General features: G+C 43.9%; 1 protein-coding gene across 7 annotated transcripts in view; it reads right to left on the bottom strand.

Moving 5' to 3' along the window:
* Positions 1-21,916, bottom strand: part of CUEDC1 (CUE domain containing 1) — a 117,369-nt gene extending 95,453 nt beyond the window's left edge. For 3 of the 7 annotated variants that reach the window (XM_034752491.1, XM_034752487.1, XM_034752492.1), the window contains exon 1: positions 21,790-21,916. The gene's annotated coding sequence lies outside the window, so the exon portion shown is untranslated. Of the gene's footprint in view, positions 1-438; positions 456-21,176; positions 21,328-21,789 lie in introns of those variants that run through there. The other 4 variants (XM_034752488.1, XM_034752489.1, XM_034752493.1 and 1 more) reach the window with 4 other exon arrangements.
* Between the last annotated feature and the right edge of the window lie 4,818 nt (positions 21,917-26,734).

Raw genomic sequence — 26,734 nt, 5'->3', positions numbered from 1 at the left:
GCAGCTAGCCCAATAACTCGTGCCTGACCTAGAATGAGAGAGAGTGTGTGGCCCAGATCCTCATGGAATTTAGGCTCCTAAATCTCAATGGTTTTAATGAGAATTAAATGCCTAAGTACCCTGGAGGATCTGGGTCTGTGTGTCTTTCACCTCTAGGTCACTGGCTCAAATCCAGCCAGGTCAGTGAGCTAGGCAAAATGACTTTGGCCAATTCAGTTTGGCTCCCAGTGGATAAATGGCCACACCACATAAACCGTCATCTCAACTGGCGTGAACTGCTCCCCACCCTCACTGACTTGGCACTGTAAGCACAGAGGCCAAAGATCGAATGTAGACTGAATTGCCTGGTTGCACCTAATGGCAGGGCAATTTCAGGGGCCACACTTACAGATCCCTCTTCTCCTGATATGTAGGACTTTACCCTCCAGGGCCGTTCACCTGAAACTTTTCACCAGTGCTCAGATTAAGGTTTGCAATATTGTTGTTGTTTTTTTAAGGATCTGTTTTGATTTAAACAAAACTGTTTGTTGCTGAGAAACCTAATTAGGGGGAGAAAGGAAAAATAATCAATAAAATTACTACATGAGTGACTGCTTATAAAAAACTGAAATACCCCATTATTTACACAGCTAAGTCCTTGCTCAACCTCAATACACCTACAAGCCCAGCGGATAAACTGGTAGAACTGAAATTCGCTAGAAGTTTATGACACTTGCATACAAGAAAGGGAAGAAAAAGCTTCTCATGAGTTTTCAAGCACTGAAAATATCACTCACACACACGCACACACACACACACTAGTCCATACCAGAGTCGCCCTCACGAAAGAAACAGGGTGATGCCAACAAGACGCAGCTTCTCCAAACACTGATCTGGACACTTTGGACTTCCCTGAAACACTTGCTCTCCTCCCTCGCCGAGGGCAGGTGCTGACCCGCTTCACACGCAGCACCTGAGAGTTCAAAGCTCAGGAAGGAGAAACTAGCCGGAATCTGGAAGCCTTCCAAGGGAAGATAGGCTTGGGAGCACTCTTGAAAGGGAAGAAGCTGTTGTGAGGGAATATAGGAATGAGAAGCATGGTTTGGGGGTCTGAGCACTAGACTTCAACTCAGGGCTCCTGTATTCAATCCCCATGCATTTGCTCTCAATACTGAGAGGTTTTCAACCAACGAACTTCTCCGAAGAGATGGGACCTAAGTAATGCGTACGCTTCCGTGGGCCCTCTGTGCAGGGGTGAATTTTACTCATGGTTTGGGAAGCACTTAGGGATGAACAGTGCTCTGCAACCATAAAATAGCAGGATTGCTGTGTGATCCTGGGCACTACACTCAGCCTCTTGGTGCCTCCGTTTTCCTATCAGCACAACAGGAATAATTATCGTGGCCTATCTCACTGAGTGATGGTGAGGATCTATTCACCATATCTATCAGGGGTTTTAAGTTGCTCAGCTGAAAGGTGTTATGGAAGGGTGAAGTAGTACATACCCCCGGGTCATTGAAACCAATGACCCAAAACATTGGAGGATGTCTTCAATGTTTTAAGCCCTGTGGAAACATCACTGGGATAGCCTAGGTCTGATAAACAGGGAGAACATTTATAAAGGTGAAAAATCAGGCTGAGCAAAACAAATACAAGTGTAGCAGGCATCTCAGTTTTCTATGAAACTCCTGTATCTTGATCTCAGATTGAATGTTGGAGTCACCTTCCAAAAGCACCCTGGTGATCTAGAAGCACAAATCCCATTGGGTTTTGTGCCCATGGGACTTGAGCACTTTTGAAAATCCCACCCACAAGCCCTTTTGGGTGAGATTTTCAAAGACACAAGTGTCAGCTAGGTGCCTAACTCCCTTTTGTGCCTTTGAAAATCTACCCCATTGATCTTCAGTGAGATCTGTGCTCCTAAATTGCTTGTGTCTTGCCAATCCTACCCTAATTCTTATGTTTCACATGCAATCTGGAAAATATTGAGCTTCATTATTCATGTGGGAAAATGTGTTGTACAAAGCAGACCCACAGAAGAATGTGTATTCTTTGAAAACTTTGCTTCTTGCCCCGCATTTCAAAGATGCTCGCATGTCTCAAAAAGATGAGATGACCGGAGGACACAAAATCCCTAACACAAAGATTACATTTGTTCAAGAATCTCCAAGACATTCATAATGCACTCAGAACATTCACTGTAAAGCATATTAATTAGATTTTAAAATGTGCATTAAGAAAAGAACATCTAGTAAAACAAAGTTGTAGCTAGCAAGAAATCAAAGAGGGAATGTGAAAGGACAATAAGGCTGATGAGAACTATAAGAAGACAGAGAAAACCCAGTCTCTCTCTAACCTTTTATTCAGGAAATCCCTCTTTTCTCCTGCAGGCAGCACTTTTGAAAGTGTGTTTTGGTACCTTCATCTGGTCCCACTCTGCAAGGTACTGAACAGCCTCAACTAACAATGAAGTCCTTTGGGGTTAAGGTCATTTGGCACATCACAGGAACTGAACTCCAGGTGGCTGGGGAAAGCTCTGATCCATTTGATCCTTCCTTGCAATGCAGGGAACTGGCTTTCCCCATCTATGCAGCCTTCTGATGTAGCCCTGTCCTCTTACTGGTACGTCCTAGAGCCTTTTTATGTACAGCACACTACTCTAATCTCTCTCTTATGTCCTGCGGTCTGGCCACACATTGTCTCTTACACTGTGACAGTTATGGAAGGAAATATTCAAGTTATCCAATGTCTGTGTCTTCCTCTTACTACAGTCTGTATAGACAACTGAGGCCTGAGGCACAGTTATGGCCCAGAGCCATCTACTACCCACTGTTGATTAGCCTCTAGTAAGCACAAGGTAGTTAGGGTGGCTTTCTGCGCAGATGTGGTCTAGCAAGAGGATCCTTGGGTGCCTGGCAGGAGGGGTGGGGTTTTTTTTGCTTCATCAGGTAGGAGTTCGAGTGGCTTTTTTTTTTTGCTTCAGTGCGGCAGGGGGTGCGTGCTCAAAAAAATTTTAAGGATAGGGGTGCGCGATCAAAAAAGTTTGGAGACCACTGGTCTAGCAGATTGACCACAGGGGGCTGGCAATAGGAAACCTGTGTTCCAGCCTTGACTGCCACCAACTTCCTGTGTGACCTTGGGCAAATCACTTCCCCTTTCAACCTGTACTCAGTCTTAAAACCATACAATCACCACCCATGACTCACAACTGTGCTGTAAATATCACTACTTCCATTTGTGCCTTTTTGACCCATTTTCTTTGCACTGCTTGCAAAGCTCAATAAAGACCATTTCAAACAACTGCATAAAGCAAACATTAGCTCCCCACACCAGGTAGCTGGAACCCTAAGGATCATCACCATTGCTCCCAACTGGGGGAGAAGGGAGAACATAAGAACGACCATACTGGGTCAGACCAAAGGTCCATCTAGCCCAGTGTTCTGCCTTCCAACAGTGACCAATGCCAGGTGCCCCAGAGGGAATGAACAGAACAGGTAATCATCAAGTGATCCATCCTGTTGCCCATTCCCAGCTTCTGGCAAACAGGGGCTAGAGACATCATCCCTGTCCATCCTGGCTACTAGCCATTGATGGACCTATCTTCCATGAACGTATTTAGTTCTTTTTTGAGCCCTATTAGCAAGGAGTTCCACAGGTTGGCTGTGTGCAGTGTGAAAAAATACTTCCTTTTGTTTCCATATTCTCCCCCTTAGTCATCTTTTTTCCAAGCTGAAAAGTCCCAGTCTTATTAATCTCTCCTCATATGGCAGCCATTCCATACCCCTAATCATTTTTGTTGCCCTTTTCTGAACATTTTCCAATTCCAGTATATCTTTTTTTGAGATGGGGCAACCACATCTGCATGCAGCATTCAAGATGTGGGCGTACCATGGATTTATATAGAGGCAATATGATATTTTCTGTCTTATTAGCTATTCCTTTCTTAAGGATTCCCAACATTCTGTTTGCTTTTTTGACTGCCGCTGCACCCCGTGCATTTTCAGAGAACTATCCACAATGACTCCAAGATCTTTTTATGAGTGGTAATAGTTAATTTAGACCCCATCATTTTATATGTATAATTAGGATTCTGCTACCATGTCAGAGCCTGTGCTCTGATCTCTGAGACCCCAAGAGCCTAATGACAACTTGCCAGGGACTTGAAGCTCTGTAGGAATTTGCAGAAATATTTACATAACCTAATTGTGCCTTGGGTTTTTCGGGGCACAAAGGGGCATTGCATGGATACTTTCATAAATCTGCGTAAGATGCTCAGATACTGCAGTAAGGGGGCCATGTAAATACCTCATTTAACTAACAGAATGGTAGAAATTTCCAACACTAAGGCCTAAATCCAGAATTCTGTTTTCTCCTTCAACATCCGAATATATAAAGGAGAGCAGAAATGCAGCTCCCTATGGGATGTTAGGTCTCACTCATCAAGTTAAAAGAAAATCAGTCTGTTTGCTTCTATGCTGCATGTAGAATCAAACTCTGGCAAATTCCATGCCAACATATCAATAATCAGAGATCTGGGTCACCCAGAAATAATGCAGTATTATGTAAATACACAGATAAGTCACTAATAATATTCAGCCAATTGGATGGTTTGTAGCTCATTTCTAAATGTATCTTTTTCAAAACAAGATGTTATTGGAGCACTCGTCTTCCACTGACGCTATTGGCAGTAGAAGGAGAAATATGTCCAAAGCAAACAATTAAAACTATTTGTTTATTATCAGGATTTTGTTTTTAAAAGTTAAAGTGTTTTGTTAAAATATTTTTAAATCCAAGGCACCCAACAATATACTGATCGAAGCAACAGAGAAACAGAGCTCCTCACCCAACAAGGGCATCAGATTCTCAAATTGCTGAAGACATTGCAAAACCCAGGCTTATGGGGAGGAATGTAGTGGACAAGAATAGGTAATATCCCTTTAAATAGTTAGTGAGCCATATAGTGGTATTCACCATCTTCTATTTTAGAAGCTGCCAAAATTCAATCAGAGCAGCAGTATGTCATTTTAACAAAATGGATTTTTTGTCAGAAAATGTTAATTCATCAAAACCAAAACTGTTCACAGGAAAGTACAGGTTTAAAATTTCCTGTTTCAAAAAATTTTTAGAAGAAAAAGGTTAGCAATGGTCAGCCAAGGTTACCCAAGATGGGCAGGGAGGGTGTCCCTGGCTTCTATTTGCCAGAGGCTGGGAATGGGCGGCAGGGGATGGATCACTTGGTGACGACTGCCTGTTCTGTTCATTCCCTCTGGGGCACCTGGCATTGGCCGCTGTCAGAAGACAGAATAGACCTTCGGTCTGACCCAGTATGGCCATTCTTATGTTCGAATGGTCAACACATCCTGTTTGGACCTTTTTTTTTTTTTTTTTTTTTTTTTTTTTTAAGTTCTATTTCTTGGTACAAAATTAAAAGCTGCTTTGAAATTAAAGTTGATTTCTAGTAAAAATAAAAAATAAAAATAAATGTTTAAAAGGTTGAATGCAAAATGCTTTAATTGACCCAATCCAAAACAAATTCAGATTTTCTATTTGTGAAAATTTTGAAGATTGAATTTTTGTCTCAATTTGGGATGGGAAAAATTTCAAATTTTTTCACAGAAAGGAAAAACCATTTCCCACAGTTATATTACCTAGTCCTTGCATATTGTGTATATTCAGTACATATGGTTATTTGGATGCTATTGGGCTCCTGTAGTTCCTTCATATTACATTTGTAGTTTAAAGAGCAAAAGACCCAACAAGGAGGGCTGAGGGAATTAATACATTTGCTGGGTGGAAATGGAGAAGTGTTATTTTATAATTATGTTTGCTGGTGGGTGTTTATCTGTTCTTTCAACTGGGATCAGCAGTCACTGATATAATGTAACAATGTGCATAATGGGAGTCAATATCATGTGATGGGCACCTATTGAGAAGTTCATCAATCAAAACAAATAAATAGAGACAGTATGAAATAAAGATACCTCCTAACCCAATGTCCTAGAAGCTCTTAATGTCAACAGCTTTCAGGAAAAAGTCATTTAACCTGCCACAAAAAGATCACCTTTCCATAAATTCTATCCAAATAAATCCAAACTTAACAGAGCACTCAAACTCTGCTGTAAAATAAGAGGATGGTTTTTAAAAATCCTACAGAAAGAACCTCATTTTCTACTAAATTCTATAGCAGAGTTGTTGTTTTTTTAATGGGTTTTTTACAAAGGAGCTAAAGGGAGATGTCCAAGTCCTTCAGGTTACTAGTTTTGTTCCAAGAAAAAAGGAAAAGAAAGAAAAAGAAAAAAAAAACAGCGTGGGCACCTAAAGTTTGGCTAAATCCATATCTAGGCACCTAAGCAAGCAGGCAGATTTTCAGAAGGACTGACTTAAGAGAAGCTGCCAAGCATTCCACCCTTTTGGAAATTAGACTGTTTTCTTGGATGCCTAAATAAGGACTTTGTCAAATATGAAAGCCTAATGTTAGATAATCTAGGCCCTGTAGGGTTTTAGAGTAATTTCTACAGAACTGTAGAAATTCTTTATAACATTCAATTCAAATTCATCACTATTAAGTTCTAGAGGACTTTTCTTTAAGGACCAGCCTTCAAAAATGCACAAGAACCCCTTAAACAGCAACCTATGTCTTTGAAGGCCTTTAGCCAGCTAAAAGTCTTAATTACCTATATGCAGTTCGAATTGACTATGGGTTGGAGAGAGCATGGAATAGTTCACCACTAGAGACAAGGCTCCTTTTAGTCTGAATGTTTAGGCTGCTGAAGCAAAGACTCACCATGGCAACCAGCTTTGCCACAAAGCACTGCTCAGCTTGAATTACTGCAAGGACAAATGTTGAAACACTAAATCCCTCTTCTGTAATGCATCAATATAACCTTTGATTAAAGGGAAAAGAAAAAGAAATCCATGCCAGGCTTTTGCTGCCAGTTGAAGAGCATATTTTCTAAAGTTCACCTGCTGGAAAAAAAAAAATGCAGCTGATTTTCCAAAGAGGATTAATGTCCCCTCAGGCGCAAACACAAAATCAAGCAACAGCCCCACAATTTTATAGGTAATTAGCAGAGCTTTCAATGGTCTTTTTTCCTCCATGTAAAATGCTGGAATGCATTCAGGGCCCAATCCACCGTACCCACTGAAGTCAACAGGAGTCTTTCCATTGACCTCAATGGGCTTTGGATCAGGCTCTTTGATCCCATCATAGATGATGAGCACCCTTCAGTAAGAGTTATATATACCCCCTTCCCACCTCTGCCCCCACCCCCAAACTATGAATTGGACCAGTCACCTTTATTGTAACGCCCTCCAACTTTTGAGGAACATCTGAGGATCTCGCTCAGCTATTAAAAATGCCTCTCCTCCCACTTGGCAAGAATTTTTATATAAATCTGTGAACAATACCTTTCGGCAGGAGCAAATGCATTTTTATCCAGTTTTCATTACAAATTCTTAACGATTTGCTTAGAGAAAGCCTTTGAAATGTAAAGGTACTAGATACCAGGCTAGACGAAGGCTGATCTAACTGATGAGAAGATGTCCTCATAATGCTTTATCATTTTTGTTTTCCAGTTATATAAATCCGTGCAGCAAAGTATAGCAGTTTGAATTTCATGATGGAATGAATGACCGATGAGAAAAGGAGGGAGAGGGAATGCCGGAACTGCATCTAGACTATATCTACGCTGCCTCACAGTTGGGATTACACGGGTGTGAAAACCTGTGCACACTGCTGTAACTCCCCCACCTGGACGCAGCGGGCACGAAATAAAAGGTTCCCCATTCGCATTAATGCAGTCCTACGTTAACGCAAACTAGGAACCTTTTGGTTTACACCCGCAGCATCCACAGTGGGGAGTTACAGCGCAGCACTTCGGTGCACACTGCTAGTCACATCCCCATCATCTGAACTGTGGGGCAATGTAGACAGGCCCTCGCTATAGCTTGATCTTTTTTGATGGGGAATGGCAGATGGCTTGAGACAATCAATAATGGGACACAGAACCTTTCAACTGTAGGTCAATGGTTCACATTTTCTGCAGGTCAGAATTGGAGAGTGAGACATCTAATGGCTGGCTCCTGTGGAAGATGCAGCAAATCAGGTGAAGACAACTTGAAAATTGGAGGGTTTTTCAAAATGGGCATAGGAATTGCTGTTTTGAGCTATTTTCCCTCTGGAAAGGCCTCATGGGGAGGGATCATGCTTTTGCTGCTGCTTCTACACATAACCCCTCGGTAACAGCAGGAACAGCAATGATCTGATATGACCGTGGTCAGTTACTTTCCACTGTTCCTGTAAGCCAAAGAGAACCTGCCATGTACAAGAGCAGTACAGGGGTCAATCCTTGCTACTGCAGGGATAGAGATACACATAAGTAAGCCCCACATGGTACATAGGGTCGACCTCATCTAACAACACTGAGGTAAAATCTATTTGTGCTTTGTCTCCACTAGGGTTTCATATCGGGATTGCTATCTCCATGTAAAAACACACCTCTTCACAGTGAACACACAGCCTAGGTGTTCGAAGGGTAGGGACCTGCCTACCCTGACTAATGGTGGGAGGGGAAATAAAGGCACTTAGGCAAGAAGTGACATGCTCAGGGTCGAATGACAGGTGAACTATATAAGCTGAAATAAATACACATTGTCAGTACAAATACTGAAATTCTTTCATAAAAGGCCCTTGCTACAATCAGCATAAATTAGGGAAGTTTTGTTCTTTGTTACATTATATATTTTAGGCCTGGTCTGGAGAGATTTTGTATCAGTACAGATATTTCAGTTTCTGAGTATTGGTAACCAATCACAATTCTATATTCTCTACTCTATATACTCTATACAGTTATACCAGTACAACCCCTAGGGCAGGTCTTCACTACAGGGGGGGTCGATTTAAGATACCCAAATTCGACGTATCGCAGCCGACTTACCCCGCTGTAGGGACAGCAGCAAAATAGACTTCTGCGGCTTCCCGTCGACAGCACTTACTCCCACCTCCGCTGGTGGAGTAAGAGCGTCGATTCGGGGATCAATTGTCGGAGGTCGATTTCTACCCGCCAATTCAGGCGGATAGTGTAGACCTAGCCCTAGTGTGGACAGTTATACCAGTATAAAGGTTCTTCATACCTTTATTTCCCTTCCCTATGGGAATAGCTATACCAGTATAAGCTCTTATAGACCAGTATAACTGTGTCTATACGAGGGGTTGTTGTACCACATTAACTATCCTGGGATAGTTATAGAGGTACAACTTGTGTATATAGAGAAGGCCTTAATACTGATGCCATTTTTTAGGAGGGGGGAGGCTTGATCTTAACATTATAAAATACAAAGTATGTTCCAAACTGTATAAATGAATAGCTATCACTGCTGTGGCACATTCAAACTACCTGCCACATAAAGAAGCCTTAACTTGGGCAGAATTCCATACTCACGGACAATAAGATCGTCGGAGCATGCTATGACAACCTTACCACATGCTCAGCTAATTAGATTTAAATTAAACCTTGCTGAGATTTGAGCTGGCAGAACTGGTTACGTTACTGCTCGATTTGAGCTCAGGAGAAGGCATGAAGCTAACGGTCAATCCCAGTTTAAAAAAAAAAATCAGAATCACTAATGAGGTGACGCCTTTAATTTATTTTGGATTTAAGACATTATTCTGCAGATCTTTATGATAAAAACAGCCAGCAAAGACATCTGGCTGAAAAGACAGTGCAAATATCTGCAGCCATTACAGAAGTGTTCAGAGCTGTGGACACGAAGAAATGTCAGATTTTATTGACTAAATTTTCTCTGTCTCCCTTAGGAGAGAATATAATGCATCAATTCTTTGTGCAGCTCAATCCCCCCAAATTGCCTTTGCAGAATCTTTACATCTGTCTTCGCCTCGCTCAATATTTTCACACCATGAGGCACTTAACCTGATTTGGATATTTTATCCTAATTGGAACCATATGTGAGAAGTGTTACTCAGGGCACCCGAATGCAGCTGAGCTCTGGGAACTTCTGGACCATTTGAACCATTTCGCCCACCCTTGAGGTCACTGATTGAAATGCTGTTCAAGATGGTAGCGACAGAACGCTGTCATCCTTCTGATGGACGTTACTTAAGACAAATGGATGGTCTTGAGTCCCATCCTTAGAAGGGAGGTGTGCATAATAAAGCCACCAAACTGGATGCAGCACGCCTGGCAAATTCTGAAGGGAGACAAAGGACTTAACAGGACAGAGATGGAAATCCTCACTCACCCCTCCTCCAGACCAGGAGCGAGGCCTGCAAAAGCTCACAAAGCTAATGCAATCAAGATGGCCCATTTCAAACAGTTGACAAGAAGGTGTGAGTATCAGCAGAGGGAAATTAGTCCACTCCCAGTCTTTACTCAGGCCTAATTTAATGGTGTCCAGTTTGCAAATTAATTCCAGTTCTGCAGTTTCTCGTTGGAGTCAGACTCAGACTTCTTGACCTCATTAGCACTACAAAAATGATTTTCCCTCTCTTGGTATTCACCCCTTCTTGTCAATTGTTGAGAATAGGCCACTTCCACCTTAACTGAATTGACTTGTTAGCACTGACCCCCCACTTGGTAAGGCAACTCCCATTTTTTCATGTGCTGTGTATCTATACCTGCCTACTGTATTTTCCACTCCATGTATCTGATGAAGTGGGTTTTAGCCCATGAAAGCTTATGCCCAAATAAATTTGTTAGTCTGTAAGGTGCCACAAGGACTCCTAGTTGTTTTCGCTGATACAGACTAACACGGCTACCACTCTGAAGATTATTCTTACCTCAAAAAAACTAACTCTTAACGAGGCAACTGGTCAACTGATGACAACTGTCAGCAATGGATCCTGTGAAACCACTCCTAGCAGATACAAGACCAGCATAGCTGGAGAAAGCACAATGGCAGCTCGTTGGAACCCTACTAATGCTTTCTGCAAACCATTTTCAGCACTGATTCAGGGAACCCTATTGTTAATAGCCACTGTCAAGAGCCATCGGTCCATTTCCAAACACAATGGGTGCTTTAATTATCATTTGGCAAGTAACACATTTACCCTCCTGTCAAACTTTCCTCAGTTCAGGCTTCTTAGCCTTAATGATCTCTATTGCTCTTCTCTGAATTCCCTCCAGTTTCATAGAAGTATAGGACTGGAAGGGACCTCGAGAACTCCCCTGGACTAGATAACCTTGTATAAGCTTCCTGAGCAGAAAGCAACCAGCAAAATATTCTGGCATCAAACTTGGGTCTTACACCATGCAAGGAACACTAAAATTCTTTTAAAAACCTGCAAAACTGTATTCAGGCTTTGAACAAAACACACAAGCTGTCCAGTGAAAGGATTGGTGTTTACAGCTTTGATTCTGCAGAAGCGCTGGCTTCACCTTACACACACACACGTCACCAGAAGAATTCACTTACTGGCATCGCCAGGTATAGCTCACATGAGCACTGAAGGGGGTTTAAGCAGCAGTGCATTCCATTTATGTCATGGAACACAGATTTTACTCTTAATTCAGTATAAACTGGCCTAGATGGGAACTGATCCATTTTACATTCTATAAGGCAGTACTGGTGACCCCTTTCACATAGCAAGCCTCTAAGTGCGACCCCCCTTATAAATTAAAAACGCTTTTTTATATATTTAACACCATTATAAATGCAGGATGCAAAGTGGGGTTTGGGGTGGAGGCTGACAGCTTGCGACCCCCATGTAATAGCCTCGCGACCCCTTGAGGGGTCCTGACCCCCAGTTTGAGAACCCCTGCTTTAAGGCATCTAACACCTTCTGGGTGCTGTCACGTTCCCTGCAGTGGCGTGTGAGAAGGAATACTTCTGGGACACTCAAATACTATGGTAATGCAGGCCATAATAGCACCTAGATAGTTTAGATTAGAGAGGAATCATAAAGGAGTCAGGAGCCAATTTCAGGTTATATTAGTCACATGGACTATTTAGAGAAATTAATGTATACCTCTGAAACTAATCTTTGTCGTCATGGCTGAAAAAGGTGCATTTTTACCGCAAGTTAGCAAATGCATGCTAGTTCATCCTACTGTAAAATCCCTGGGGAGACAAGGCATGATAATTTTTAATCAAAGGGTAGCTGGGTGAAGTTAACCACAGGTGGAGCTGCATCTTGTCTCCAGTAGGATTTTAGAGAGAGATAGCAAGTGCACATAAAAGTAACTTTTTTACTGGCAGTAAAGACAAAGCCTTATTTTCAGTGGGGGATACACTGAATAGCCAGAGCTATCTTTTCAAAATAGCCATATCCTAATTTGCTAAACTAGCAATGATGGGAACAGATATGTAAGAAGGGCAGAAAACAGTTATTTGTGGTCTGATCCTCTGAGGTGTTGACTATCTTCAATCCTCACTAGCATTCATGGCATTGAGCATCTTGGAGGATGCTCAGCACATCCCAGTGGCAAACCCAGGCTGTTTTAAGCATTGTACTTTTTCAATTTTCCCAGGAGCAGCAGGAGCTCCCTAATCCTTATTTTATTAAAGGCATATTTACCAGTTGGTCCCCCTACTCTTATTCTTATTGGTAACAGCAGAATGCTGTGTTTTCATTGTTAGAAGGTGTTGTAATTTTGCGAGCTTTTTTTTTTTTAAAAAAGTGGATATTTCAAAAAAAAAAAAAATTTAGCCATGCAATGCATGCACCCAACTGGCCGTTGACATTTTTTGAAGGAAATGTTTGTTCTCAAACATTTTCTCAGAGGTAGTTTATCAATTGGCTAATCTGCTGGTATAATTTTTTGCTGAGAGCCAAAAACATAAATGAGGCCAGTTTAGGGGGAAATGAAGACAAACATCATTGCAATGATTTGCTGGTCAGTTTCATGTGTATGTCATCTCCAAAAAATCTTTTAATTATGTTGTTCTACATCAAGTCCAAGACCTTTCTAAATAGAAATAGTTCCAGAGCTCAAGGGTTAACCACAAATACTTTGGCATGCAAAGGATCCGTGTCACATTTTTTAAGCTAAACTCCAGGATGTTCTTAACTAAGATTTCATTGGTTTAAAATGCATTATTCTCTTAAATCCCAGTAAAATAACAGAACTGTGTTCACAACATAAAGACTTCACAGCAGTCTGAGAAACTACCAGAAAAATAATTCTATCCACATAACTAGGGCCCTACCAAATTCATGGCCATGAAAAACACGTCACGGACCGTGAAATCTGGTCTCCACCCATGAAATATGGACTTCTGTATGCTTTTCACCCTATACTATACAGATTTCACAAGGGAGACCAGCGTTTCTCAAATTGGGGGTCCTGACCCAAAAGAAAGTTGCAGGGAGGTCACAAGGTTATTTTAGAGGGGTCGCAGTATTGCCACCCTTACTTCTGCGCTACCTTCAGAACCAGGCAGCTGGAGAGCAGTGGCTGTTGGCCGGGCACCCAGCTCTGAGGGAAGGGTGGCAATACCATGCCATCCTTACTTCTGTGCTGCTGCTGCTGGCAGTGGCTCTGCCTTCAGAGCTGGGCTCCTGGCCAGCAGCCACCGCTCTCCAGCTGCCCAGCTCTGAAGGCAGCATCAATGCCAGCAGCACCACAGAAATAAGGGTAGCAGTACCGCAACCCCCCCTACAATATCCTTGCGAGCCCCCCACAACCCCTTTTTGGGTTAGGACCCCTACAATTACAACACCGTGAAATTTCAGATTTAAATAGCTGAAATCATGAAATTTTTTATTTTTAAATATCCTATGACCGTGAAATTGACCAAAATGGACTGTGAATTTGGTAGGGCGCTCCACATAACCGTATACCCTTTGAAATCTGCACCTAATCCATGGAGGGGAATGGTTACGCATGAAAAGCTTTATTTATTGATACTACAGCCCCAATTCTGCAGCCACTCCTCAGGCAGCTCCTATGCTGAGCTCCATGGGTATTCCATGCACACAGTAGGTACAGGACTGGAAGCATTACTGGAATGCACATTACGAGCCTGATCTTGCAATTGGATTTCAACTCCTATTGGATCAGGCCTTAACACACTTAAGCTATGTCCCTATGAGCTAGGGATATGATACCCAGCCCATGTAGGCATACTCATGCCATGACAGCATGGGCAGTGGCAGCATGGTCTAGATGCCCCAAGTACAAACCTGCCTGAAACCCGTGGGGACGTACTCAGCGCTGCTAACCCATACTGCAGCTACACTACTATTTGTAGCTCACTAGCTCAATGAGAGCTAGCTCAGGTACGTCTATATAAGCCACAAATCACATTGCTAGCTCGCAGTGTAGATACAGCCTTAGCGTGAAACTGGAACTCCTCAATCTCTACAGAATAGAATGTCACAGCCCTTATTCAGCCAGGCAGGGAGTGAAGTCTGCTGAGGTTGTGACTCTGGCCATGTGGGCAGGAGCGCCGGCACCAGGGTTTTTGCCACCCTAAGCAGCAGCGCTCCTCCTCTGAGCATTCGGCGGCGGGGATCCTTCCGCTCCATGTCTTTGGGGCACTTCGGCGGCGGGGCCCAGAGTGAGTGAATGACCCGCCACTGAATTTCTGCTGAAGACCCGGAGCGGAAGAACCCCCCACCGCCGAATTTCCACCGAGGGAGGCAAAATGCTGCCCCCCAAATCCTGCCGCCCTAGGCGACTGCCTAGGGTTGCCTAGTGGAAGCACCGTGCTGGCCCTGCATGTGGGTGGGGAGAAGGAGAACAGAGGCTACTTGCCTGATGCTCCCACTGTAAGAGAGTGGGCAGTGAATGGAAGGAGCCTGGCTCCACCTCCTCCCCCACTCGCTGGCCAAAGGAGCTGCCTGGGCACACAGCAGGGAGCAAACCGTTCCATGAAAAGGGGTGAAATTACTTCCTCCCTCCCACAGCAAGGCGACAGCAAGGATGGAACTGTAACTCTGTCACAATTTGTTCTCCTGGCTGCTCCCAGGGTGGTGCACGGCACCCCCGATCCTGAAGATCTTCCAAGTGGGGTACTGCAAGAGTGGGAGGTGCTGGCAACTCCAAAATTCTGTACTACAGACACAGCAAGAGAGACCACTAAAGTCATAGTACAGCACAGAATCTCTATGGCATATGTTTCCAGGCTTGAGACACACAATTCAAGTCTCCATCCCAGCACGTTTCAAAAGCTTCAACTAAAAGAATTGCATAGACAATTTTGCATATAATTGATCATTTACATTGACCTGCTACACAACAATAGCATGAGAAAGCAGTAATTAGAACCAATACAAACTAACCAACTAGCTCACACTTCTTTGCAGTTCCAATTGTTGCCCCAAAGACACTTTTGTGAACCCTGATTTAAAAGCAAAGCCTGGGAGATAACTGATTGGCAACTCAACAATACGCTTAAAATAAGCATCAAGACCCTCTGGATATTGCGCCAATAAAAGCACAAACCAGGTTACAGCAAGAGTTATGTGTGTTCTGAGCCTATCGTGTGTTCTGACAGAATGGAAATCAATAGGAAGGGTTACAGATCTTAATGAGCATGCTCAGTCCTACTGTCCCTCTCAAAGAATTATTTTTTTAAATAATGACAGGTGGTACCAACTTGGACTATTAGATAGAAAAATCCCAAACCTGTACAATGTTTTAATTTAAACACCCCCCAAAAATAAAAATTAAAAGGATTTCCTAAGACTCCTCTTATCCTCCATTTATCCCTCTGTGATGAATTTGGAGTTGCTCTGTAGTTTATGAATGCTGTATATTGGCCTGGTTACCTAAGTGTTTATTACATGAATCTACTGAGTTACCGCAATGCAGGACTGTCTAGGAAAACAGGCAAATGCAAGGATAAAAATGGCTCAGGATAGCCACCTCTCAGCAAAAACGTAAGAGCTGTTAAGGAACAATGCCAGGATATTAGCTTTGATGATTTTTGCCTCCTCTCCAGCTAACCTCCAGAACTGGTTTGCACCACAAGGACAGAGCCAAGGAACACAAAAGAACTATAGCAGGGTTTAAAAGGAACCTTCGGGGGAAAACAGAGTGAGACTTTGCTGAGGTGTCTGGAGAAGCTAGGCCTGCCTACTTCGCCATCAGGAGATGGTATGGCTCTAAGTTAGACAGACATGCATGTAAACTGTTGTTTTAAAATCCTCTCTCTCTAACTGCTAAAATAAACAGTGCTTTGGTTTAAGGGGACTGTCTGGCCACTGTATGCCACTGGTCAGCGACTCCCAAAGGGAAGAACTGCAGGTGCCCAAACTCAGTTGGACCTGCAGGGTAAAAGCAGTGAATACACAGGATACTGTAAGCCAGGGCCCAATCTAGGAATGAAAGAATTGCACAACTCCACCCTGAGATAGGTAAAGGCATGAAATCTGAGACCACAGAGGGTGTGCTTGGAGATAGCCAGGAAGGGGACACAGGTCACAACAAGTTGGTCCAACTAATTTTTAACACCCTATGCCAACTGCACGGGAAGTCAACACAAGATAGAGAGTCACGCAAAGTGCACAGCACTTCACTCTCTCAAAACAGAAGCAAATGGTTTAGCCTGTGCTGGCCTCCTACTCCAGCAATCATACTTATATACAAGAGAGGCAGTGTGACCCAGTAGTTAGGGCAATGGATTGGGAATCAGTTCTGGGTTCTGCCACTCACTTATTGTGTGATCGTAGTTGGGCAAGTCACTTCCCCACCCTGTGCCTCTGTTAGCCCTCTAGCCCTTTGTCTTGCCTATTTAGATTGCATGCTGTTTACGGCAGAGCTATATGCTGCAGAAATTGACCTTTTCACTGTAATTAATGTATGTATTCCACACAAAACTGTGTTAAGAGACTGTGGACAAAAGAGTATGTGATCATGTAATTAAAGACTGTATCATAATGTATATGCACAAGGGGGCAACTTAATTCTGGCATTCCCTAACTTTTGAATGCTTGACTTTGGAACCTTAATAATGTTCTTTTAATATAGGTTCTTGTGTGCGTGTCAATTACTAGATTTTTAAGAAACGCAAAAGCCATAAATATGGCATCATATTGACACCCACATGGGTCACCATCAGAGTTAGAACCTTTAGATCCACTGCACAGACTTCTGCCACTTGCGCTAATGGAGTAACTGATAGCAGCAGTAGGTAATCATCCTCTGTGTGGGCCAACATTAGAGGGAGAGGAGATACACACTTTGCCAGTGGATTTCTCAGATATTGGCTGACAGCAGAAGTATGGTGAGACTCAGGAGTCTTAGGTTCCATTCTGGACTCTGGAGGGGAATGTAATAGAAAGCAGAGACTCTTCTGTCCATTCCCCCACAAGTTTAAACCCTTCTACCCAGTCCCATCCAAGCTGCCCATTCCAGTCCTGTCTCTTCCCCATCTTTGGCTCCTTGCCTACCCAATCCCAGTCTCAGGCTCCCTGCCCAGCTAGTCACAATCCTCCCACCCCCGTCTTATCCTATTGTCTCTTATCTCCTCTCAACCCCCAAGGCTCCTAGTCTTCTGCCCTGGGCTCCTCATCTAATAACAGTCTCCCCCTCAATGCCCTCCCCAGCTTCCCTTTCCCTGGCTCCATGTCCCAGTCTCTCTGCCCAGCCAGTCCCAGTTCTCTCCCCACAGCCCAACTCCTTGTCAGATTTTCCCCCGTCCATGCTCCCCTTACTGGTTCCTAGTCCCAGTCTCCTTGTCCAGCCAGTCCCAGTCTCTTCTCTCCCCCCCCCAGCTAATTATCTGATCTCAGTGTTACCACCAGCCAAGTGGCTCTCAGTCCCACTGTGTTTAAAGTGTGAGCATGGGGAGGGGGTCACAAAGAGTCAAAGACCTGGCCAAAAACAAAAAAAAAAACACAAAAACCATTAAGAGTCAAGCTGAAGGTGACTGAGGAGTGCACCTTAAAGACTGTTCTAACAAAGTTACTGCTCCCAGATTGTGACAGCTCCCTCACATTTTTCTCAGACTGCTGCAAGCACTGAAATCCTCTCCTCCCCATTTCCCCTCACTGGATCACAGTCCCAGTCTTCCCTCCCTAGCTCCCAATTCCAGCCTCCCTTTCACCCTGCCCAGTTTCTCTCACCAATTCTCCAGTCCCAGACTCCTTATCCCAATCAACTCCTTTCCTTCCTCACTTGTATGGCTTTTGTCCCCTTTGCATTTGACTCACACAGCTTCCTTCTCCACATGCCTAAGTGTCAGAGAGGGCACAGGAGAGACAGGCTCCTTGCCCTCAGCTCCCAGGGCCAGCCCCACCCAGCTCCCAGTGGAGCTGGGAGCAGCCATTACAGGGAAAGTCTGGCTTTGCCTGTAGGCCTTACAGGCTGGAGCATGTTCAGACAGTCTCTGGGGATGATCCATGCACAGTCACACATAGAAGCTGCAAGAGGCTCAGTGAGGATGGAATCTTCTGTGATTTTGGCTGCTAACATCAAAGAAGTCTCTATTTGGGAACTTGGTCAAATTTGGGTGGATTTTCACGGAGATGGCAAAAGGCACATCCCTGATACAAAGGTCATCCCCCTGCTAAATTTCAAGCTGCTGCTCCAAAGTATTGGAACCCTAGAGCTGTTCAAAGAAAAGATCTCCAGAGTTTTTTTAACGTAAGCGAAGGGAAAATATGTGGTTTGCCTCATTCTTGGAAATGGCTGTACTGTTGTGACTGAAATTTTCTAAAAACAAATGAGCCAGAGACAGGCACCCAGCATGTAAAATTTTAGCACAAATAGTTAAAGTTTGGAAAAGCTCTATGTAACTGAAAACAGGGTATGGTAATGGGAAATGTCAAGTAACCTCAACAGAAGACAGCATTACCAGCTCTGCCTACAATTAGAGGATTTTTCTAATCTCCAAACATTTGCACCCTACGAACCTGGGAAAGCAGGGGAGGACAGCACTCCCAGTGACTGTTATTGGGAAGTGCTTCATTCCCACTTCCTAGCATTAGAGGTGATCACTTTTAAGGTCTCACCACAACTGCTAGAATGATCTATTCAGATTAAAGATGAGCATATAACATTCTCAGTTCAGCAGACAGAGCTCCCCTGTAGCAAGAGACACAAAGGAACCAAACTGGGGGCAATTAAAAGCAACACCCCCTGAAATGACCTAGACCCCAGACTCTGTCCCCTCACATGCTCCTTGTCAAAGAGGAAGGAGCCAGCTACAGCAGGAGACAGTGTGTGGTTGGCTGCTAGAAAACCTCCCATTTCCTAGTCTACATTTATACTGTGTTCCATCACTACGCTGTTTGAGCAACCAATGCCTGCACCCCCTGCGGGAAGCTGGTAGTGGAATCTGGTGGGAGCTGGCCCAAAAAGTACGGCCAAGCTAGCTGTATATAGCTATATGTAGTATGCACAGCACCTCCACCAGTGAGAATAGGTTTCTGGGAGAGGAATGGGTACTAGAAAGGCGGTAAATGCTTTGCAACTGCAAACCCTGGAGGAGCTGAGAAGCAGCAGCCAATCTCCAAATGCACAAAATTATTAATTTTATTAGAGTACCACCAGAAGGCCCTAATCAGGATCAGGGCCCCATTGTGCCAGGCTCTGTCCAAATACAGAGGACGATACAGACCATGCCCGGAGTCTGCTTACTATCACAGAAGCATTTACTTTCACCACTGCCATGATGTTGATTTTTTCTTTTGTTTTATTTTATGCAAAAATAAATGAATGCAAACATGTAGGGGGCACTAATTGCTTGAAATAACAAACAGCAATGCAGTAAGTGCCAACAATAATTAGTGTGCCAGTCCCAAACAACACAGCTTACTGTAGACCACTGCAGGATATAAACATCCTAGCCATTCTTAAGCCCTTCTGAGCTGCTCAGTTCACCCTATCTATTCTAATTCTCTCCTTCCAGGTAGGAACTACCTCTACATTGTGTTTGGTATGATCCTAGGTACACCATCAGCACTTTTTATATCTATAAAGAAAGGTAAATTTTGATCATCTGAGAGAATAGACTCCCGTGGCTCAGCCTGTCAAAAAGAAACCTTTCCCACAGGTGCATATTAAAAATTACACCCATAAGTCTAAGATCTAGGACCCTATGCTGTGTGCCTTAGTCATGTGAATAGTCCTCTGGCCTCAGTGTAACTACTCAAATGGGGGTGGGGGGGTCTGAAAACAAATCTAGAAGCCGCTAGGTAAGATACCATAGGAAAACAATCCTATGCAGTGAAGGGTAGACAAATTAACATAATATTTTAGTTCTTTTCCATCTTTAACTTTTATCAAAGTCCCAAACAGTTTCAGTACATTGTACAAAATGGAAATTTAGCTCGAGTGAACTGAAGCTAAGAGCCAAGTCATTCTATGAAAAACTATCTTCATATATCTACTACAAGACTTCCACTGTAATTTTTTTTCCTGAATACCTCACATTTTAGTTGCTAAAATTTTGGTTTTGAATACAGATATATAGGTCAACCATCTGGTGACCTGATTGGATGAGAACAACTTCATTGACATAGGTCTATGGAATATAACTACATTGCAGAATAATGGTTTCATATCACTCAATAAACATCATGGCAAAGGCAAAGTAACTCATCAAAAGCATTTGACAGCAACTTGAGCATATATTTTTAGAGTGGCATACATTTATCCTACAGCAATTACTTTATTTATATTCTACCTAACATATGGTTAATGGTGTGTCACTTTGTCTGATAGACAAATGTGAACAGCACTATGATACCAGTACCAAAACACAGCATTCTGATTGGCTTAGGGTGATTCAGACAATTAGAAACTATTTGGGCCATAAAAGTACAGCTCTAAAACAAACAAAATAAATATGAATAAGTCAGTTTGCCATTGGGTGCATGTTTGAACTCCTGTATTTACTAAGGGGCAATCGTCCAGAAATCCCATTGGTAAAGTATTGGTCCCAGGTGATGGAAAATGGACAGATTTTTTGATCCGTTGATTTTAATGGACTTAAGCCTTTAAGCCATATCAACAATGAACAACACAACGTCTTCCCCTCCATAAACATGCCTCATTCCTCTTCTGCCATCTATTAAAACAAACAGCCCAGGCTATAAAACTATACAGCCTACGGAGCCAAAACACCAAATCCTGCTACAGGTTTTTGGACTTGATTTCCAGTCATTCAACTTTTTTTTGGATCTTTGCAAAAAATAATAAGAAGAATATTTTGAAACAACACAAAGGAAAGGGGCTTTGGGAAATGAGACACACAGCTTAACAACAACCTGTAAATAAAGCCAGGCTAACCTTAGGAAGGCTCCAGAGAAGGAGTGTGGCGATTTGGGGGTGGGGGGAGATTCTTCTGCTTGGAAAGAGAATGACAAAGAGTCCCGGGGTTCACTCACAGACCCCCCCCCCCCCGTTGGCTGCTGTCTGTCCCACAGAACACCCCCCACCCCAAAAGGGTCCTAGGGGAAGGAGGAGGAAACGCTCACACATGGATCCAGCTAAGCGGGGGATGTGGCTAGAGACGGAGCCCGTGATCCGGAGGACTGGAAAGGTGCCACAGCGCCCTAGCATGGGAAGAAGTCCCCCCCCCTCCCCAGCCATGCCCCTTGCCCTCCCCCCGCTCCCTTTCCCATCCCACCCTGGCCAGGCGCGGATAGCCTGGAACCCCCCCTCCGGGAAATCCGCCCGGCGGGGAGAGCCCAGCCCGGTGAGGGCCTCTGCCCGGCTCCGCCCGCCCGCTCGCAGCCGCGGGAGCGTTGCCTGGGCACTGCCCGGCCGAGCGGGCTGGCACGGGCGGGGGCGGCCGCGCAGGGTCCGGCTCCAGCTCCAGCCGGGGCTGCCCCGGCCGCACAAAGGTAGCTCCGCTCCCCGCCCCCCGGCACGGGACGGACAATTCCTGCCGCTTCCTTACCCGGCTGCCGCGGCGGCTGCTCCCCGGGCTGCTGGCGAGGGCGCGGGGGCAGAGGCGGGCTCCGCGCCGCCCGCAGCTGGAGGGGGGCTGAGGGGGCGGGCGCTGCCCCGGGAGCCGTTGAGGCGGCGGGGGGGGGGGCGGCGCGCGCGCGCGGTCGCGAGCTCCGCGGGAGTTCGCCTCCGGGCAGTCCGGCTCCGAGCGCCCCTCACGCAGCCGCGAGTGCGGGTGGCGGGGGGGGGGGGGAGGGGGGGAATGGAGAGGGGGGCGCCTCGGAAATGGCAGGGGCTCTGCTCAGGCTCCAGCACGGGAGGGAAACGCGAGCCCGGCGGCTTCCTAGCGGCTAGCTGCCTGAAGTGCAAACGAGCTCCTCGTGCCCGGCCCGCCGGTGGGACTGAGCTAGCGGGGGCGGGGGGGTAGAGACAGGCGCAGCATCCATGGGCAAGAGCCCTGGGATTTCCTCAGGCCAGACTTGGTGGGACCAATGCACCGCCCAGTGCCGGGTCTCTAGCCATGAGGGAACCCCCTGGGGCAGGGCACAGGAGGGGGAACTGAAGGAGACCGAGGTTAAGCAACTTGCCCAAGGTCACAGAGTGGAGTCAGTGTCTCGATTAAAATTCAGGCTCCCAGGACCCATTGCAAAGCACCAGCTGTTGTCTCACCCCTGTACCTGAGAGCAAGTGTTTGTATGGCAGGGGACGTGGTTGTACCCTAGTGACTTGGGGAAAACACAATGAGCCAAATGCATCCCCAAAAGCAGGCCCCTGAAATTGAGGAGAGTTCTCAGCCAGGCTTCAGAGATTCAGAACTGCACAGCCTTCCGCCCTGCAAAGTGTGAGGAGTTCACCAGAGTGGGGAGGCCCCCTATGGAAAAGGGAATGGGGGAGGATCCCAGTGTGGGAACAGTTGAGAACCACTGCAATAGAATTCCACCAGAAGAGTACCTCCTGTTTCCTTTCTTGATAGTGACCTTTACGTGCAGTGGCAGGAAACAGAAGCTAAAGGGACTAGAAAGGGCCAGAGAATTTAAAATAATGTGCACAATGTACCTACTGACTAGGATCAGAAGAGCATTTACATTTGGCCTATGCTGAATGTGGAACATACCTTTTAAGAAGCAGAGGTGTAAATATTTATATTATGGTGATGCCCCATGGCCCAATATTTAGAATGCCTGGTTGCTGCTCGGAGTAATGCTCCACCATGTACTGTGGTGCTAATGCTGAAGAGACTATGGAATCCAGTACAGAAGCTTCTCTAGAAGGGTCAGGTAAATTCTAGGTTGTCAGTTACCATAGCAATAGGTAGGGTCTAAGGCCCTGAATAGAATTTGTCTCAACAACATTCTGGGAATGAGCTTATGTTGGCATAGCACTTTTTCTCCTGAAGGCTCCCAACACACTTTGGGATTGTCCGTAAATTACATAAAGTATTGGGGGAGGAGGGTCCTTAATTTTGCATGTTTGTTTCAGTATTAACGAGGGGTGTGGAGGTCTTGAAAATCATCAAAGAAGTGTTACCTAATTTATAGACATCCCCTTTACAAACGCAACTAGCTTTCCTGAGCACCAACATGGCATGGATATAGAATAAAGAAGAGGACAGTTCCTCCCCCTCATCCTAAGGGCTTCATGTGAGATGCAGTCTATAATAAAGGATCACTTCAACCACAGATAAAAAGGTGTCATCTCTGGTGTGTAACTTGGCAGTGTTTTTGACAGCTCCCATCAACATCATAACAGTTTAGGACAGGAAGTGATTTTTTCTAACAAATTACAGGGGAAACTTAAGTAGAATATACACAACTTGTCCTCTTTACCAAAGGACAGAATGATATCCTTGATGACAAGTGGTTAAGACCTTGGTTTCACATCTAGATATAAAGCTCCTCAATGACCTGTGCTGGAACATTTGCTTAGCACTGATTCAGGGGCAGAGTGCCCCAGCTACTGAGTCATCAACACTACTTCTTGCAGCACCTAGTAGTTCCTTAAAGGTCTCCCATCCAAGTATGACACTTCTTTGCCCCTGCTTAGCCCATGCTTATAACATAAGGGACAATGGTTGCAGGATATAATTGGAGAATTTTACTGTGTTTTTAGTATGATTAACTTTATAAAGTAATATCCTGGTCTATATTAAAAGAACTCAACTTGGAAGGGTACATTTAAAAAGTGTGTGTGTATGTCTTATCCTTATAGCATCCTTGATCCTGTTGCATAGCAATAGGAGATGTGCATGGGACAGCCAAAGATTGTACATGACCCTCTGTATCAATCAAGGCTGGACATGTTGACTAGTAACTTTACAAATAAGTCACAAAAATGGAGGCAGGAATGGTTTTGTGATATATATTCTTGTTGAGAGTCGTGCATTATATGTATGTGGAAAGAATATGTGACAGAAAACAATGATATACAGTACTTCTTATTTCTATTTAGTGGCAAACTCCCATTGTCATTAACGGGAGCTGGATCTGGCCCTGAATAATTTGGTCATGTGCCCATTAGCACTGTATCTGGGCAGGTGGCACTGAACCAGACACCGAGGTACCAAATTAGCTATCTACCAAGATTCTTATATGGTTCCCATCACCAAAGTGTCTGAGCACCTGGTTATAATAGAAAGCCTACTATTCTGTGTTTGTACAGTGCCCAGCACAGGGCCTGGTCCTTGGCTGGCCCTTAGGCATCACTGTAATAAACCTGACGATTAATAATAATATTAGTTCCATACCAGTACTGGAGGGGATCTCGAGGGGCTCCCAAGAGCATCTTGTCAGAATTCCACCATCACATGAAAGGTAGGTTTGGGGTAATTTCTCTGCATTAACCCCCCTTCTGGAAGCAGATTTGATAAGGTCTTAAGCAGTGCATTGGTCTGGTGGGTGAAATTCATTCTTGTGCAGAAAGACCAACACAGAATCTATGCACTGATTAGTCCTACCTTGGGAATGTAAGGACACAAGGATCTTATATCATGGCCCTTTGCACAGAGGTCACTTTCACCCCAGTGCGATTTTTCACCTTTGTTTAGCAGCTAAGCAAACTGTAGCCTGGATAAAAATACATAACGCTCTACTGTGAATACTTGGGAATAGGCATCAATAACGGAAACGTTAGTGAGAGTGTTTCTATAACTTTTAAAATTGTCAAGTACATGTTGCTATAAATATTTAACTTTACCAAGTTAAATGCAGACCAGCTTGAGCACTATCTTTGACATTTTAATGCGTTTGCAGTAAGCCATTGGCTGACCTCTTGTTTGCTGCTTTGGAACTGCCTGATGGAACTTTATGCTAGTAATATTATACTGTTGCTGTGTGCATCAGTGTCCCTGTTGCATTAGGATTAGCTGTTAACGACACTGATCACTTACAATGATGGGAGTGAGAAATATAAAACTCTAAGGAATTCTGTGAGTGCATTTTAATCTAAACAGATCAAACTAATAGGACAATGGTTTGAAAAGGGAGCTCACATATTAAACATGGAATGTGTATGATTTTATGTAACAGCTGTCAAGGATTCAAGCATGACTCTAAAATGTGCTGTAACTGGGGTATTATTTTCTCTCTGAAAAAAATCACATATTCCTTACAAAGCAAGATGTACTCTAAAGATTACACTGACCACATAAATTGGTTAAACATTTTTTACAATCTGAAATGGCTAATATTAGGGTTAAAATAGAGTCCTACATTGACAAAGAGATTAGTGATCTTAAGTGTTCAACTTAAGACCTTACAGGGGCCTGATTTTCAGAAAGTGCTGAGCAAACCCTCTCCATTCTCCCCTCTCTGAAAACTCAGCCCTTAGTAACTATTCAGTTTTTATTTCTACAGACAGGGAAGCGAGGGAGTATTCTTACAGTATTTCCAGGCAGTGGATAGTAGGTCCATTTTTAAGTGTCAGAGTTTTCAGAAGGGTTCAGCACCCAAAACTGAGGTCAGATTTTTCAAGAGAGCTCAGCTGCCATTTAGACATCAAAATAAGTGGCCAGATTTCCAACAGTTCTGCCTATTGGATGCTAAGAATTTTTTAAAATCTGGCTATTTTTTAGGAACTGATATGGGAGCACTTCTTTTTAAAATCTAGTTCCAATTGCAGGTGCTGAGCACTTGAAAATGAGGCCCTGAGCTCTTTTCAATATCTGGCTCTAAGTAACTTGTCCCTAAAATCACAGAGCAAATCAATTTGGAATTTGGAAACAGAACTCAGGAGTCCTGACTCCCAATCACCTGCTCTGTTGTTATAAATTAGCACCACTAATGTGCTTGCTGATGTGCATTCCATAAAGTCCTTTTCCCAGAGAACTGAGAGTTTAGTAGGTTCCAATCACTAGGACACAGATCTCAAAGGTATTTATATATCTAACTCCCATTTAAATCAATGAGCAACTCCTTCACTCTACCTTGATTCTAATGGCTAAAGTTTGTTTTTGTTTTTTTTATAATAAAACCCTGTTAACAAAAACACAAATATAATGAAGGTCTCTTCTTTGCCACACTTGTAAAAATATTTATTGTAAAAGAAAAATCAATTACTCTATTTAAAGAGTTCCTTTTTAGATGTTCAGTATTGGCCAAATGTTATTTGATTTGTACTGCAGAGATAGAAAAATATTCTTTTAATCCAGGTGGAGGAAAAATTCTGAAGGCTATCTTTTGTCAGACTGATCAGGTATAAAATATCTCTCATGTCTGTACCCTTATTTCCTCAGGTAGCACCAACATATTTTATGACTTCAGACCTCGACACACCAAGCAAATTAGCATTAAAATATTGATTCTCTTCATTGTTTCTTGGGCTGTTATTGCTTCAATTCATTATTCATAATTTCAATAGTGCCTAGAAGCCCCAATTAGGATCAGACCCTCGTGCTAAACATAAAAGAAGACACCATCTCTGTCCTTATTTTCATACCAGAATGGTTACAATCCAAGGCC

The sequence above is a fragment of the Trachemys scripta genome, chromosome 18 (genome assembly GCF_013100865.1).
Source record: "Trachemys scripta elegans isolate TJP31775 chromosome 18, CAS_Tse_1.0, whole genome shotgun sequence".
Taxonomy (NCBI): Eukaryota; Metazoa; Chordata; order Testudines; family Emydidae; genus Trachemys; species Trachemys scripta.
Note: the sequence above shows the minus strand (reverse complement) of the source record. Positions and strands in the feature narration are given on the sequence as shown.